The 15,210-nt window shown below is 44.8% G+C and overlaps 1 non-coding gene across 1 annotated transcript; it reads right to left on the reverse strand.

The window, feature by feature from the left end:
- Positions 1-2,521: 2,521 nt before the first annotated feature.
- Positions 2,522-2,624, reverse strand: LOC146188015 (U6 spliceosomal RNA). Its single transcript, XR_014707746.1, has one exon. It is a non-coding gene; the product is annotated as a U6 spliceosomal RNA (small nuclear RNA).
- Positions 2,625-15,210: the final 12,586 nt, after the last annotated feature.

Below are 15,210 nucleotides of genomic sequence, written 5' to 3' on the forward strand. Positions count from 1 at the left end.
ACTCTAGTGGGACTAACCACAACAAGGGAAGAGGGAGAACGACCGACGCCCCATCTGACGGAGGCGGGGGAAAACCCAAGGCGCATACAACCGTAGTGCGCGAAGAAAAGAAAATGAACTGATAAAAATTAGTTACAGAAACACCATTGAAAATTCCCAAACGAACTCGATACTGGTCACAGGTTATAATGCAAGAGCGAGCATACAGTAATTCGATGTTTCCCACATAAGGTCTAAATATGCACCGATTTTCTTGTTAATATATATATATATATATATGCTCCTCTATAACCCTATCATGCTAAGGAAGGTATATGTTTTTAATACTTGCCAAGTACATCTGCTAGAAGCGAGTATAAGCTTTGGAAATATAAAATGTGTTGAAAAAGTTGGTATATGTTCGATGTGACACTCTGGGAGCCGGCTTTGAAAAGTCTGAGATGTCGTAATTTCACGGCGTTGACGAAATTCATTGTTTGGGCCATTTTTTGTACCTGAATCTGTTACACTATAAAGAAGGTAGAGCAAAAACTCAATCACCCCACAAGCTGCACGACTGCTAGAGCAAAACTCAAACACCCTCCAATAATTAACTCCGATGGAATTTTGTTACGCTACAGTATAGGCGGTGTAGTTTAGAAATTTGCCCTTACATATATATGGCAGTCGAATGCATGCATGAAATCCCAGATGACATGGTTCACCATTTTCTTACCCAATAATGGATGGGTCATGTTTTTTTCGTGAGCACGTGCGGTAAAAAAAAAAAAAACAAAAACAAAAAACAAAAAACGAAACCATGTTTTGATTGTAAACTATTCTTTTATTCCTTCCTAAACGTAGGCATTCGTGTATGTAGTACTCCTCTTCACAAAATAGGGAAGTTTCTCACACTTTTCATTTTCGTAGATGTTTATGAAACTTTGCGCAGGACACCTAGACCTTCTGTCGTTTGAATATCCTGGAGCAGGAACGTGGCCAGCGCCAATGTAAGCATTAGACAACTTTGTTACGTACACATGACGTCATGGAAAGGAAAATTGATAAAATATGTGTGAAGTGCTGCCGTTTCTGTGCTCCGCTTAAATTAAAATACATATATCATACTGACAGGTGACGTGCATTAATGCCGGTTGCATATACGAAAGCTACCATTTTCACTGATCAAGATGGACATCAGTATTAAGACAGCAGGAACCAGTTATGCGAATCTGTCTGGTTCAGATGCAGATTTAATGTTAGCTCCAACTGTGATTTCGGAAGCTTCAATTCGTCATTCTGGACTGAAGAAAAATGCAGAAAATGCCAGACAGACTGATGTCATGCGCTGCTCATACCATTGCCAGGGGGAAAAAAAGAGAGGGAGGACAGAAGGCAAGGATGATGATGAGCGAAAGAGGGGCGTAAATCAAGAACACTGAGCGTCCTACTATATAGCCCAACGCCGGCGACTAGCATTAAATGCATGTGTTTAGAAGTGGAAAGAAACAAATCGTCCCTGTATGCGTACCCTTTCTTCAACAAAACCCCACTTGTCAGAGCACGCGTTATACAGGGTTTTGAATATTTGGGGGCTGGGATTTAAAACATTCCTATGCAAAATCTACTACACCATTCGAGCTGAAATAACGTTCACAAAGTAGCAAAATATCGTCTACGTTATCTGATAAGTGATTCAACATCGGTACTTGCCTAGATTTTCCGAAATCGAGAAAAAACTGCTCTCGGCGGCGTGCACAATTTTCGCTGAAGAGAGTCGAAAAGCTATTTTGACATGAGACGTCATCTGTCGACCAGTGAGACAAGCTCCATCCCGGCCGTTGGCGCGCTTGCCTTGCTGCCCGACAGATGACGCATCATGTCAAAGTAGCTTTTCGACTCTCTTCTGCGAAAATTGTGCACGCCGCCGAGAGCAGTTTTTTCTCGATTTCGGAAAATCTAGGCAAGTACCGATGTTGAATCACTTATGAGATAACATAGACGATATTTTGCTACTTTGTGAACGTTATTTTAGCTCGAATGGGGCAGTAGATTTTGCATAGGAATTTTTTAAATCCCAGCCCCCAAATATTCAAGACCCTATATATTCCGAATCTTTTAAAAATCAATATTAACTTTCTTCCCCCTGCACTGAAGCTCCTATATTTACTTTGATGGCCACCAGAAAGAACGAGACGCAGGCGTGCTAAAACTACTGAAACGAAGCAAAATAGTTAGAATTCCAATAGTTTATTTAAAGAATAGCGCTAATGTGTGCTAATAGATTTTGGTTAAGATATGTTGAATAACAGAGCGAGCATTTAATTGCCGAGCGACAATGTAGACAACATACACCATTAATGATTACGTAACGTGACCATATATACACACACTAGCGATTCGCTTCTGTGTGGCGCGTCCCAATAAAATATTTGATATATAGTTATAGGGCATGTAAGAAAAGTGCACCGCACAAACCACAAGAACAAAATAACACACGCGTGAAATGCGTACACCAGAATACATAAACATAAAAGTTGAAAAAAATGTGGAACGCTTCACGATTTTGCGTGTCATCCTTGCGCAGGGGCCATGCTAATCTTCTCTGTATCGTTCCAATTTTAGTATATGTACTTTGGAAGTACAACACGTTCTCTCGCGGAACCATATTTATAGGTGAAATTTTGAGAAGCCACCTTGCCCAGTTGCTAACTAAAAATATTCTACATAATTAATTTTATACATAACAATAACATAATCTTAACAATTCTTAGGCATTCAAAACTCTACAGACGTCATTCTGTTAAACTAGTTGTAGAGTAGATACGTTTACAGCGTTGTAATTCAAAATTTTCTTGATGAAAAAAGCGTCACACGATTTGACTCAGAGATTGATGACGACTCGGGTTAAAAGTCTCGGAGGCTAAAACTTGCAGTTAGCTTTTAAAGGTGGTTCATAGGTGGCAGCAACTGCGGCGACGACGAGAAAGCTCGCCGAATGGTGGAGTGCAGTTCGCCAACTGTGATGAAGTTTGTGCCGGGTGTGGGGGTGTGAGTGTGTGGTGAGGGTAGGCGCGGTTGTGGGGTGTGTCCAGGTGAAGTGCTGCGTGTGACCTTCTTATGTTGATGTCTCTTTAGACAATTGTGTGTGTGTGTGTGTGTGTGTGTGTGGTTTTTTTTATTATTAGCTGGGACACCAATCTGGTGTCCACCCGTTACAAAGGGACTAGCTAACACTATCATCATCATCATCATCATCATATTGCTTACACAGTGCAACGTGAGATGTCGCCGTTGGACAAGATGCAAAGGATGACCAGCGGGAATTTTTGAAGTAAAAAAAAAATGCATTAGAAGGAAACGAGCCATGATTCTTTCAAGCACACGTTCATAGTGAGTGAGTAAACCTAGTGTATGATCCTGAACGACGCCAAGATATAGACTGGAGCAATTCGGGAAGTGGTGTAGTTCACTGCGTGCCTATGGCTTTCTACAAGCGAGGAATTGCACTCAATGAAAAAAAGAAAGAAACCTAGAAAATAATTTCCAATGTAGTTTAAAGACTGGCGACGCCTCACAGAGCGATAGGAGAATGATGAAAGGCATGATATACAGAGTGCGAGAATGGGGCAGAGCTTTTTGGCTGCAGAAATAAATTAGGATCTCCACTTCAAAAAGTCAGCAGTTTCAAGCGTCGGGATGTAGTCCAGCGTTTTCGACGCTCCTCGTAGAACATATCATATCACATAAGAGCTTTATTAGGATCAGATCAATAGTCAGGAAGGCGGCTTTGCACTCCCGTACTTGCCGGACAGCCGATCCTTGGGACATGGCGGATTCGAAGGTTTGTCTGATAAAGTGATCAGTCGGCGACGGGCGCGTCAAGAAATCGCCGCCTCAGTCTTGCGGGCCTGGCCAGAACCACCTGCATGGTGCCGCAGCGTGCATGCGCAGAATAAGTCCTCGGGCGGAAGCACGTTTTTGGCGCGCATTTTTGAGCAGGCGACAGGCTCCTGGAAGGAATTGGGGTAGTCGCCCGCCGAGTCATTTGTCGTGATATCTGACCCTTTCCACAACACGTCGCCCGCCGAGTCATTTGTCGTGATATCTGATCCTTTCCCCAACACGTGGTACTCCTCAGGGCGCTATTCTGTCACCCACCCTTTTAACCTGGGAATGGCTCCTCTATCTCGTATTTTAGAGTCTATCCCAAACCTAAAACACACATTCTATGCCATAGCCTCCTTTATACACTCTGTGCCTGTCAACTCCGCGGCCGTCGCCGCCGCTCCTCTATTATAGTGTTCTACCTCTATAGCTCCTCCTCCGTTGACAAGTTACGCTGCTGGCTGCCGAGAGATGGCGACAGCGACGTAGGGCCCTGGCGTCCCTTCGCCAGGCGAGTGCCGGGTGCGCCGTGTTGCAAAGCGGTCCGGATAACCCCGCGCTGCCGCTGTCTCGCTGTTTCATGGACTGTTCTGCTGTGTGCAAGGTCATGCTTCTACTTTTCTCTGCCTTCGGGTGCTGCAGGAATACAGCATTGCACCAACTGGTAAGTGCCAGCTTTGCTTTGTCCTTCCGGCGATCGCTGCGTAGTATTCAGCTGCTTTGAGGCTTGTAAAAAATAGTGACAGCAATGTGTTTACGAAGTGTCTAAAGATACGTCCGACGTATCCATTCGATTCTCGTAAAGATACGGCGGACGTCGACATACAGGCTCATGGCTATATGCACGTCGAACGCGGCCACATTCCGCTTGCTACGCGTGAATGAATCTTATCCTCTATGATATCAGCTAGCCGCGACTCTCGATGAGGTGCTACGAAGAGTGCATCCGTTCTAACATAGATCACGGTCTTCACTTAGGGTTGTGTACGGCAAGCATCGCTGTCACGCACATAGCTGCAGGCGATGCTACGTACTGCACCAGCTCCACCAGCTGGCATCGAGATACGCACATTCACGAGCAGCTTTCGCTTCGCACTAAACTATCACCTCGATCTGCCCGTAATGCGAGCGAGCTATTCCTAGCATTTACGCTGTCTTAGGTCCTGCATCGACCTCCGAAGATCTAGCGCCGGCACAACACACACACACCTCGCCGTGCAGAACATTCGGCAGTCCAAAGTATGTATGTGAAATGGCATTATGCTCGTTCCTCACATGCAGACCGAGGAAACAGGATGTTTCTAGCTAAATTCTTCGTTTAAATTCTACCTCAGAGCCATGGCACAAGACATGCCGAATCTACTAGAGGCCTGCGCTGCTACTGCGGCGAGCTGCACATCGACTCGCCGAGGCGAAGATCCTACTGCACCGCACCGCAAGAGTGCACAACCGGAAAGCCGGAAGCGCGAATGATCCGAATATCTCTGTGAACAGCAATGTTATTTGATATTTAGGGGAAGACTAGACTAAAGTGCTTAGCCTGCATCTTTTTCTTGTCGTTGAATTTTGCGTAGATGTAGTTTAAACCCCCGCATGCTCGAGGTTAGCGTGACCCGACTGAACGGCCGCGCAGCTTTGAAACGATCGGGATCGATATGCATGCATCGCCGGACTTAGGTACGCGGTAGAAAATGTGCGCTGCACATTTCGTTGCAGAAGCTGAATCTTGGAATTTTGCAGAGTGTGCCATGCAAGTGATCGTTGCTACAACCACGCATCCATGTTCCAACGGCTGGCCTACACCGAGGCGCATAAATGTTCAACCGTGGACGTATCAATGATCGAAGAGAAGACAGATTTTCACAATATTGGGCGCGAAATCGATAGCTACCAGTGCTCAGTGTTAGAGAAATTCTGCCTTGATCATAAAAAGTTAAGTTAAATTGGTTCACAGGAAGGGAAAGGCGCAGTACCTGTCACACTTGCTCTGTGGACACCCGAACCGCGCCGTAAGGGAAGGGAGGGAGGTGGGAATGAAAGTGGAAAGAGAGAAAGAGGAGCCGTAGTGGAGGGCTACGGAGTAATTTCGACCACCTGGGGATCTTTAACGTGCGCTGACAACGCACAGCACACGGACGCCACTTCGTTTCGCCTCCATCGAAACGCAGCCGCCGCGGTCGGGTTCGAACCCCCGCCGGGGTGGTGCAGTGGTAAGACGCCCGACTACTGTGCCTTGATCATGCGCAATTCAGTGTTTCAGGTGTGGTCAGTAGCTATACGTTTGAACAGTTCGCCTGTCAAGTCAGCGGCGCCAGCGATGGACCGGCGGAGCGATTTTCCACGCTACACCGCTGTCTTGCTAGAAAGCCTACCTAGGCGGCGTTTGACATTCAGCTGCTTTTTGTGGGTCCCGTAATTAAAAGCAACGCCTTCAGAAACGCGTTAAATGTACAAAAATGTATTCTCTTCAACAGCTTCACTCCAGGCTGTCAAAGCAGGCGGACGTTGATAAAACATTTGAGCACTCCAGTCTTTAGAAATCTGTAGAATCGCCTTCAGTTTGTAAAATTATTGGAATAGGTCACTTTCCGATCGCTGGGACATAGACCCTCATGACAGCGCTGTCACGTGAATAAGGACCACACCAGACCGAAAGCTTGTCTCATATAACATAGCTAACCAAGGTATACCTTACAGCATTGTGTTGATTTTTATGGTGCATAAGCGACTAATGCTGCCATGCACCAAGAACAAGGTTTAATGTATTTATTTTGTGTGTAATGACTAAAATGTTCTTTAGGATGTAGCTTGTTTAGGAACATTTTAGGAAACCAAAAATGCAGGAAATTTGCACGTCTCTCCTAGGATCATGCTGGGATGGAAAGGGATCTGTTGCAAAATTGTACAAAATGTTTCCTCTTATTTTGTCGACTCTGGCGCACGTGTAAGATATGGTTTATTGTTAGTTCATCTCCACACTCCTTGCATATTGGTTTGTCCTCTTTCATAAGTATGAAGCTGTGTGTGAGGTGTGGGTATGTGTTTTGTGAAGATGACCTAAAATGGCCTCCATGTTGTGTTTTTGATTACTGCATGATTTCCATTCCTTAATGACAGGTTTGACAAGTATAGTTTGTAGTTTATTTCAATGTTTCAAAAATCCTGCCATTTCGCTCTCACTTTTCTTTGTACAAGCTTCTTGGTATCTTCATGCAGCATATTCACCCTCTGTAATTTAGCTTTGCATCAAGGTAATCTGGTTATTTCTTTTCATCACCTTTCAAGACAACTGTCCCGATTTCATAAAGTGTAGGGTTTCTGACGACAGGAACTCCTTGGAAGTCATAGAAATAAATGAGATCCACAATTATGAGCTATCTAGGGTATGCATATACATGTCCATCGCTCAGTGGAATGGTGTCAGTATGCTGTTAGAACAGGTCTTGTGGTAACAACAACCATTGTCTGAGGTGGTCCTTTAATGGGCATTGAAATGCTATGTCTACTACAGGTACTGATAGAACTCTTGATCATGTTATATGATGCGATCCTTGCATGCATATAGGTATACATTTCAGAATCTGCAGTGCACCACTTGACCATTTGCCACCAGTTTGTGTGAAAATGTATTTTTCATGCATGTTAACCAGTATTTAACAGATGACCCCTGTGCACAAGCCAAAAATGCCACGAGCCAAATGTCACGAGGCCACACGACATGGCAGGAGCTGTTAAGTCAAGCTTACAAAATTATATTTGAAATATGTTCTGGGACGTTTCAGCTCCAATTAAGAAAGGTTGAGGCTTACAGAGGTCTATGCCAGGTTGTCTATCACCTAACAGGGCAGCCTACGACCGCATGCTAATGAGTATATCTGAGATAACAGAGACATGAATTAAGGAATTAGTAATTATGTTTGTAGCAAAGGGCATGTAAATTAACGGGAATCCACAGTGGGATCTGCAGACGAGAACCATTAACGCTGGCACACCATACCCCTACAGGTGGAGATTTGGAGTCTCCCTAATTTTTTTTCTGCTCAAAGCTTGTCATTTCCTTCGTTCTTCCAGATGAGGAAGATGTAAAAATGATAGCATCGAAAATTCCAGAGACCATCGTTAACAAGGATGCTGATCCCAACAGTGTAAAAAGGAACTTCAGAAAAGATGGGTGACTAGTAATGCTGGCAACAGTTGAAGCAAAGTGGAAAGGCATGAAATTGAAATGCAACATATGCAGAGATATGTTGCGAGACGACCAGTCTGTGGTGTGCGACATCTGTCTCCGTTAGTTTCATCAAGTGATTGGCCAAAGCAGATGGGGCTTGTGGTTTTGTGATAAGTGCAGTGTAGTAGCATAGATGCAACCTTGCCCATTAATAATTGGAGTGGAGTAAGTGCATTGTTCTGTTTTTGTAAGATGTTCATGGTTTCCATGCAAACATTATGAGAAATTTTTTTCCTAGAGAATGTTTGCTGAAATGTGAATATAATGTGCAATAAAACTAGTGTTTTCTTGCTATTTACTTTTCCTTGTATACATTAGTTCTGTGAAGAAAACCACCGGCTAGAAGGAAATATAATGGCATGCATTTTGATACTTGGCCCCGTTGTGCTGGCTCAGTAGTTAAGAGTGCTTGGCTGCTGAACCGAAAGATGCAGATTTAGTTCCAGCCACAGCAGGGGCATTTCAATAGAGGCGAAACAATAGGCTGTCATGCACCCAGCGGTGTCAGTGCATGTAAAAGAACCCCAGGTGGTTGAAATTATACCGGAGCCCTCAACTATTGTGTTCCTCATAGCCGTAGTTATTTTGGGATGCTAAACCAGATATATATATCACATCATACTCTGAGTAAGATGGTATTCTTGGTCAGTTAATCATACACAAAATGATCAATTTTTTTCTGCATGGTACAGCAGCTGTCGTACAATTTTACTTTAGCCTTCATGAAGAATATCACACTGGCTCCACATGGCCTTCTGTTGACCCATCATACACCCGTGTATGTATTTGTCTAAGGGCACCTATGCATGCAAGGAGGGGACCGTTACTTTCCATTTGTCAGAACTGAAATGCACGATCCACATCATTTCTGTAATTCAACTGCCTGCTATTTGAACTGTCCAGCATTGATGCAAGTTTCAAAGAACTGCAATTAGCAAATTAATCCAAGCAGGAAACCATGCCAAGAACTGCTTCGGTTTCATCTTTAACAACTGTTTGAGAACTAAAATTAGCCAAATGTTGCAAAACGTAGATGAGAGGTTACAAAATCTAAAAAACAATGCAGCCTACCTGTGGCATGTAGGGTTTCACATCCTAAAGTGATATATGTAGCTATGAAAAATACCGTAGTGGAGAGCTCCAGACTAATTTGACTGCCCGGGCTTTGTACTTTGCGTTGACATCTTGCAGGAAACAGAAGCATTTGCGTTTCACCTGCACCAAAGTGTGACTGCCATCACTGGCATTAAACATCACGACCTTGGGGCATAGCCGAACGTGCCACTAAGATGTCGCAGCATCTACGTACATGCTATACACGTCAACCTTTCTAGCATTAAAGCTGTCACATGCATGGCAGATGTTCATGTTCAGCTTTGGACTGACAAGTTTAAAAGTGTACTATTTGTGTTTGTCTAGCATGAAAAACAAAGGAAACTAAGGAAAAACGAAAAATAAAATGAACATATGTTGAAAAAGCACTAGTCATTAACACATAAAGCATATTCGTTCCTTTATTAATGATAAAGTGGCCTTCAACAATAGTACAAAGCCTGAACATTTAGGAAGGTGCTGTGCCAGGCAGCTATTTTACAGAAACCTCAACCATTTCACCTGTAGTAATGCGCATCCCGGCGGTGTGGGCTGGGCACTTATTTTTCGGTCCACTCCAACATGCGAAAACTGCATCATGTGCATTCCCATTTTCCGAGTTTTGAGCTCTGTAGTGCAGGCTGACAAATTGTCGATGACTTATTTTCGTCTGATTGTTGCACAGCGCGTGTAAATAAATTACCACTGCACCTAATAAACACTGACATGCACGTGCAACATCGCCGATCATAAACGGACACACTGATGTCCGTCCGGACATAGGCGCACTCATCACAGCACTCTTCGTAGTCTCACGCAGCACTCTAGTAGGCAGTAATCCGTACGTCACAGCATCTCACGGTAAGCACAAACCACACCCCCAACAAACACGAATGACGCGATGCTTGGGCTAGAGATACGCAGGCGGCACCCAGCTTTTTCAGCGCCTACTACGTTGAACTTGCAGCACCAAACCTCAATGCGAGCAGAAAGCGATGCGTTACGTGACGCATCTCATCACAGATGGAAGTGAGGAAACTTTGAAGAATCAAAACTACATAACGACCGTCGTATACGTTAACCCACATGATAACGAGGACCAAATGAGCGGGCGTGCGGGCCGCGGGCTGGCCGTCAACACCGCGATTACATGCGCTTGCGCTCTGGTCGTGCTTGTCACCCTGCCGCGGTCCAACTCACGTAAACCAATCATCATGCCATCACGTAGTATATCACCCATTCTAGGCACTATTCTTGCCACTGTACTATTCTTTGTAATTTCACATTTCACGCACGCAGTACATACTTCTTGCACCTCGCACGTACACCTCAACCAACTTCGATTTGGCTACATATGGCTACCATGTAATTGCTACCAACGTTACTAGTTGCTACAACCACATCTGGGGATCTCGGATCCGCCCGGCTTTCCCGACGGATCCCAAGGCCCACATCGGAGAAAAATGCGTTGGGTCCGTCGGAAGAACCCTACCGATTGGGTCCGTCCGCCGTACCTCTGAAAAATATTTCCCGGATCCGTCCGTCGTATCCCGAAGAAAAACGCACCGGGTCCGTCGGACGTACCTTTAAGACCATCGATCGGGTCCGTCCGACGTACCTTTGGCGTCACTACTGCAATAGTAATGTTAGATGCTCACCTGTGCTTTCTGGGCTGCAATGCTAATTGCTTCCCTGCCTAGCTCGTCTGCGTAGTGCGTAGTGCGCTCCCGCGAAGCTTTTTTTCTTCTTTTGCAGTATACGCTAATTACGAAAATTTGTGATAAAATAGAAACACAAGATCTACCTATTGTGAAGATGACTACTTTAAAGTGAGTTAAACCAAATCTTGCAAAGCCTATATTAGTTTCCCTTCTCGCACTCAACCGCATTAGGGCCTGTGAGAAACAATAACAGCACTACAGTGAACTAGAATATTCTTGTTCACTGTAACAGCACCAAAAGTGTGTTTATTACGCGTCAGTAAGGTAATAATCATATTAAATGTGCACATGTATTTTCTGAACTGCGATGCGAACTTCCTCCCTGGTTAGCTCGTCTGTGTGGTATGTTACATGTGCTCCAGCGCAGTATCTTTCGTTTCGCTAACTGCGCAATTCTGTGAAAAAGAAAAAAACACGAGCTTTGCCTATTGTGACGATTATTTTGGAGTGATCGAAACAGAAAGATGCATTGCGTATATTTGTCTTTCCTTGTTTTTCTAGTTAAAAAAAAAAAAAGGTTTGTACGACGCGCTGAATCATTGAAAGTAACAGCTGATATACCAAAATTGTTCTCCTTACAGATCTCAATGGGATACTGCGATGCATGTTGTTCCAATCATCTGTAAATCAAGCTGGCTTCTGAAGTGCTATCAGTGACAGTAGTCACCGTGAACTTTTTTCCCTACTTGTGGCAGCTATATATTCATCACACCACTTACACATGGTACTCTTGAAGCACAACTGCTGTTGTGAAATGTGTAAATAAATGCTGGTGCCTTTCTTCATAAATTTTGTTTTATTGCAGCATAGACTAGCATTGTAATTTTCTATTACCATTGGCGCTAGCGGAGCAGTCGTGCAGTTTTTCGAGCCATGTGCAATTTCTTGAAACTGCCTGACATAAAATGTCATATAGCGTTGGTGTTATTGCCGAACAAGTATCATGATCACTTGTTATGCTTAGTGGATGTCGGCCTTACAAGTAAATATGCTGAATATGCACGACTCATGCTTAGGAACAGTTATCCCGCTAGCGAATAACAGCGTTCCCGCCCCGCGCCGACATTCGTACTCGTGCGACACGTGCGCCTCGACCCCTACGTCAGCGGCGCCCTCAGCGAGGGGACCGCGCAACTTTACTCGACGGCGCCGCTCTATTGTTCGCGCGGCGCGTTGACAGGCACAGAGTATAAAGGAGGCTATGTCTATGCAGACGACCTTACTCTTTGGTGCACTTAGGTCTCCTGGAGCAGTAGAGGAGACCCTACAGCAAGGTATCGATGCAGTCGTAGTTACCTTGATAAAGTAGGGCTATCTCCCGCACCTGAAAAATCCGAATTGCTGCTGATTGCAAAAACTCGCTATCAACGCCAACATAACCAGCTGATCAATCTCACAATGGCAGGTCACCCCATCCCTCGTGTATCATTCTGCCGGATCCTCGGACTTCATATCCATGAGTCAACCAATCAGGCCAATGTATCTACAACCGTTAAAGTTTGCAATCAGCTTACGCATCTAGTTCGCCGCATAGTCAATAAGCACGCCGGGCTACGCGAGGGTCAAGTCAGGCAGCTTGTCCACGCATTAGCACTTAGCAAAATTTTATATACGTTACACTAACTTGTCGCCAAAGACATCAGATTGAGGTTGCACTTCACATAATGTACAAGGCCGCCCTTAACGTCCCTGTACATACGTCCACAGAGCGCCTATACTCTACGGGGCTGTTCTTGCCCCTGGGAGACCTCATACAACAACATCGCGACCGGCAAATGGCACGTCTTTCTAGCACCAAACAAGGACATTGGATACTACAGCAGGTTGCACTCAAACCTATAGACCTCCCTATAATTACCCTTCCTTCTTCGCTCCCGGATAACCTCAGAATAATCGCCATTCCAAAAAACGTTGCACCCGACACTAACACAGGCAGACGTTACGCTCGCTTTTCCAACCATGTTCACCCAACAGATTCCACGATCATCTACACAGATGCATCACGAACTAACGTCGGAGCGGCTGCTTACTCAATTCAGAGCTGTAGCGATGTAGTGACGCATATCCTCGGTCCTTACATAGATCCTCCTCCTACAGCGACTCTCGAGACCCTACCAATAGTTACCAGTATTCAAGACCTCGCACAAGCACCCCCTAACCCTTCAGGATATACCATATACACTGATTCAATACAAGCTATACGCGCCATTCACACGGGTCGCATTCCTGAAGAACTACACGATGATCTACACAGAGCTCTTACCAAACTACGTCCCCACACTGTAACACTGAGGTGGATTCCTGGTCACGCTGGAATCCCAGGATATGAGGTAGTGCATCGCCTCGCCCGCGAACTTCAACACCGGGCGCCTGGGATTCCCTGGCCTTATCCACCAACGTGGGACACTACTCTTCACTACAAAAAAGAAATCAACGTTCACTACGACAATATTAGAGAAACTCTCCGTACACTTCCTCTTCCTGATAAATCTCTCACTACCACGCAAATCCGCATTCTTAGATGCATACAACTAAATACACTGCTTACTCCTCCCGATCTTTTCTATACAGAATCATACATTCCCCTGCATGCCCAAATTGCCCAGAACGCTACGCAAACTTGGAGCATTGCATCTTTTCATGCCCTGTCGCCCTCCAATCTCCTCACTTTCCACACCCTCCTCCCCCAACGTGGCGGGCTTGGTTAGCCTCTGACCAGCTGCAAGATCAGTTGGTCTTGGTGACCCTGGCCCAGGACATTCTTAACGCTTAATGTAATGCGTTAAATAAAGTTGTTTCCTCTTCCTCCTCGTGATCAAGGCAATGTTGCGTTGAGCTTACTGCGACTGATCAAATGGCACAAAGCATTCTCAGACGGCCATGAAGGCATCCAGCCCAGCAACGGTTCGGGCGGCCATCGACGACGGCCTTAGCTAGATGGTGATAATGATTGAGTTTTACTGAAAACTAATTGTCGATTAAGTTCCTGTATGACTGCAGACGAGTTAGAGCTTTAAAATAAGGAGGATCACTTTCTTGCATTCGACATAGCCGCAGCCAAAAGAACAATCACAGAAGGAAGACACGTACACAAGGACCAACGCTGCAGCGTTGGTCCTTGTGTACGTGTCTTCCTTCTGTGATTGTTCTTTTTGCTGCGGCTATGTCGAACGTAAGCTACCAACTCGCCCAAAAGCTTGTTTTACTGAATCACTTTCTTGGGCGGCCGCACTTACCATATAATTCCATATACTTCGCAAATTCGATGGCTGCAATGTTCGGGGCAAGCAACCGCTGTCGCTCGTGTCGCAAAATCGACAGCTTTCAATTCGTGTGTGGTACCGGTCACAAAGTCGCTTCCACAGTATGCGGGAACTGTAGAACTATGTGTGTGCGTGGACTGAATAAACACACCCCCTTCAATTAAACTGTAGTGTGGTAATCTTCATCGTTATTGCCACTGACATGCATCGCGTGCTGGCGCTCTCGAGGACGAAGAAGTTGGTCGTTGTCTTCGTGATTTGGTACGCCTGACGCTCCGCTGCGAATTCATCCTGAGCAGCTGAATCCCTCTGCGTGGACTGAATAAACACACCCCCTACAATATATATATATATATATATATATATATATATATATATATATATATATATATATATATATAAGCAAATAAATTAAGGGGAAATGAGGGTGGTCGTTATAATATATGAAGGAAAGAAGCCAACAGTCGCTGAGGCCAAGGAAAGCGTTGGGGATGGAACTTTGTCTTTTTTTTTAATTTTTGCTTGGATTATTACAGAAATTACTAATGTAATCTGTTTAGGGGAAAGATAATTAAACAGAAAGTAGAAGAAAAAACAACGTGCCGATGGTGGGAACCGAACCCACGACCTCCAAATATCGCGTCCGGTGCTCTACCAACTGAGCTACATCGACCGCTGTCCCCACTGCTACTTTCTTGGGTATTTATGTTGTCTGTATACGAACCTTGAGAGTGTTCACCAGCGCCACCCTCGACCATATAAATACCCAAGAAAGTAGCAGGGGGGACAGCGGTCGATGTAGCTCAGTTGGTAGAGCACCGGACGCGATATTTGGAGGTCGTGGGTTCGGTTCCCACCATCGGCACGTTGTTTTTTCTTCTACTTTCTGTTTAATTATCTTTCCCCTAAACAGATTACATTAGTAATTTCTGTAATAATCCAAGCAAAAATTAAAAAAAAAAGACAAAGTTCCATCCCCAACGCTTTCCTTGGCCTCAGCGACTGTTGGCTTCTTTCCTTCATATATTATAACGACCAC

The sequence above is a fragment of the Amblyomma maculatum genome, chromosome 5, assembly GCF_055883805.1.
Source record: "Amblyomma maculatum isolate TAMU_Amacu chromosome 5, ASM5588380v1, whole genome shotgun sequence".
In the NCBI taxonomy this organism is placed as follows: domain Eukaryota; kingdom Metazoa; phylum Arthropoda; class Arachnida; order Ixodida; family Ixodidae; genus Amblyomma; species Amblyomma maculatum.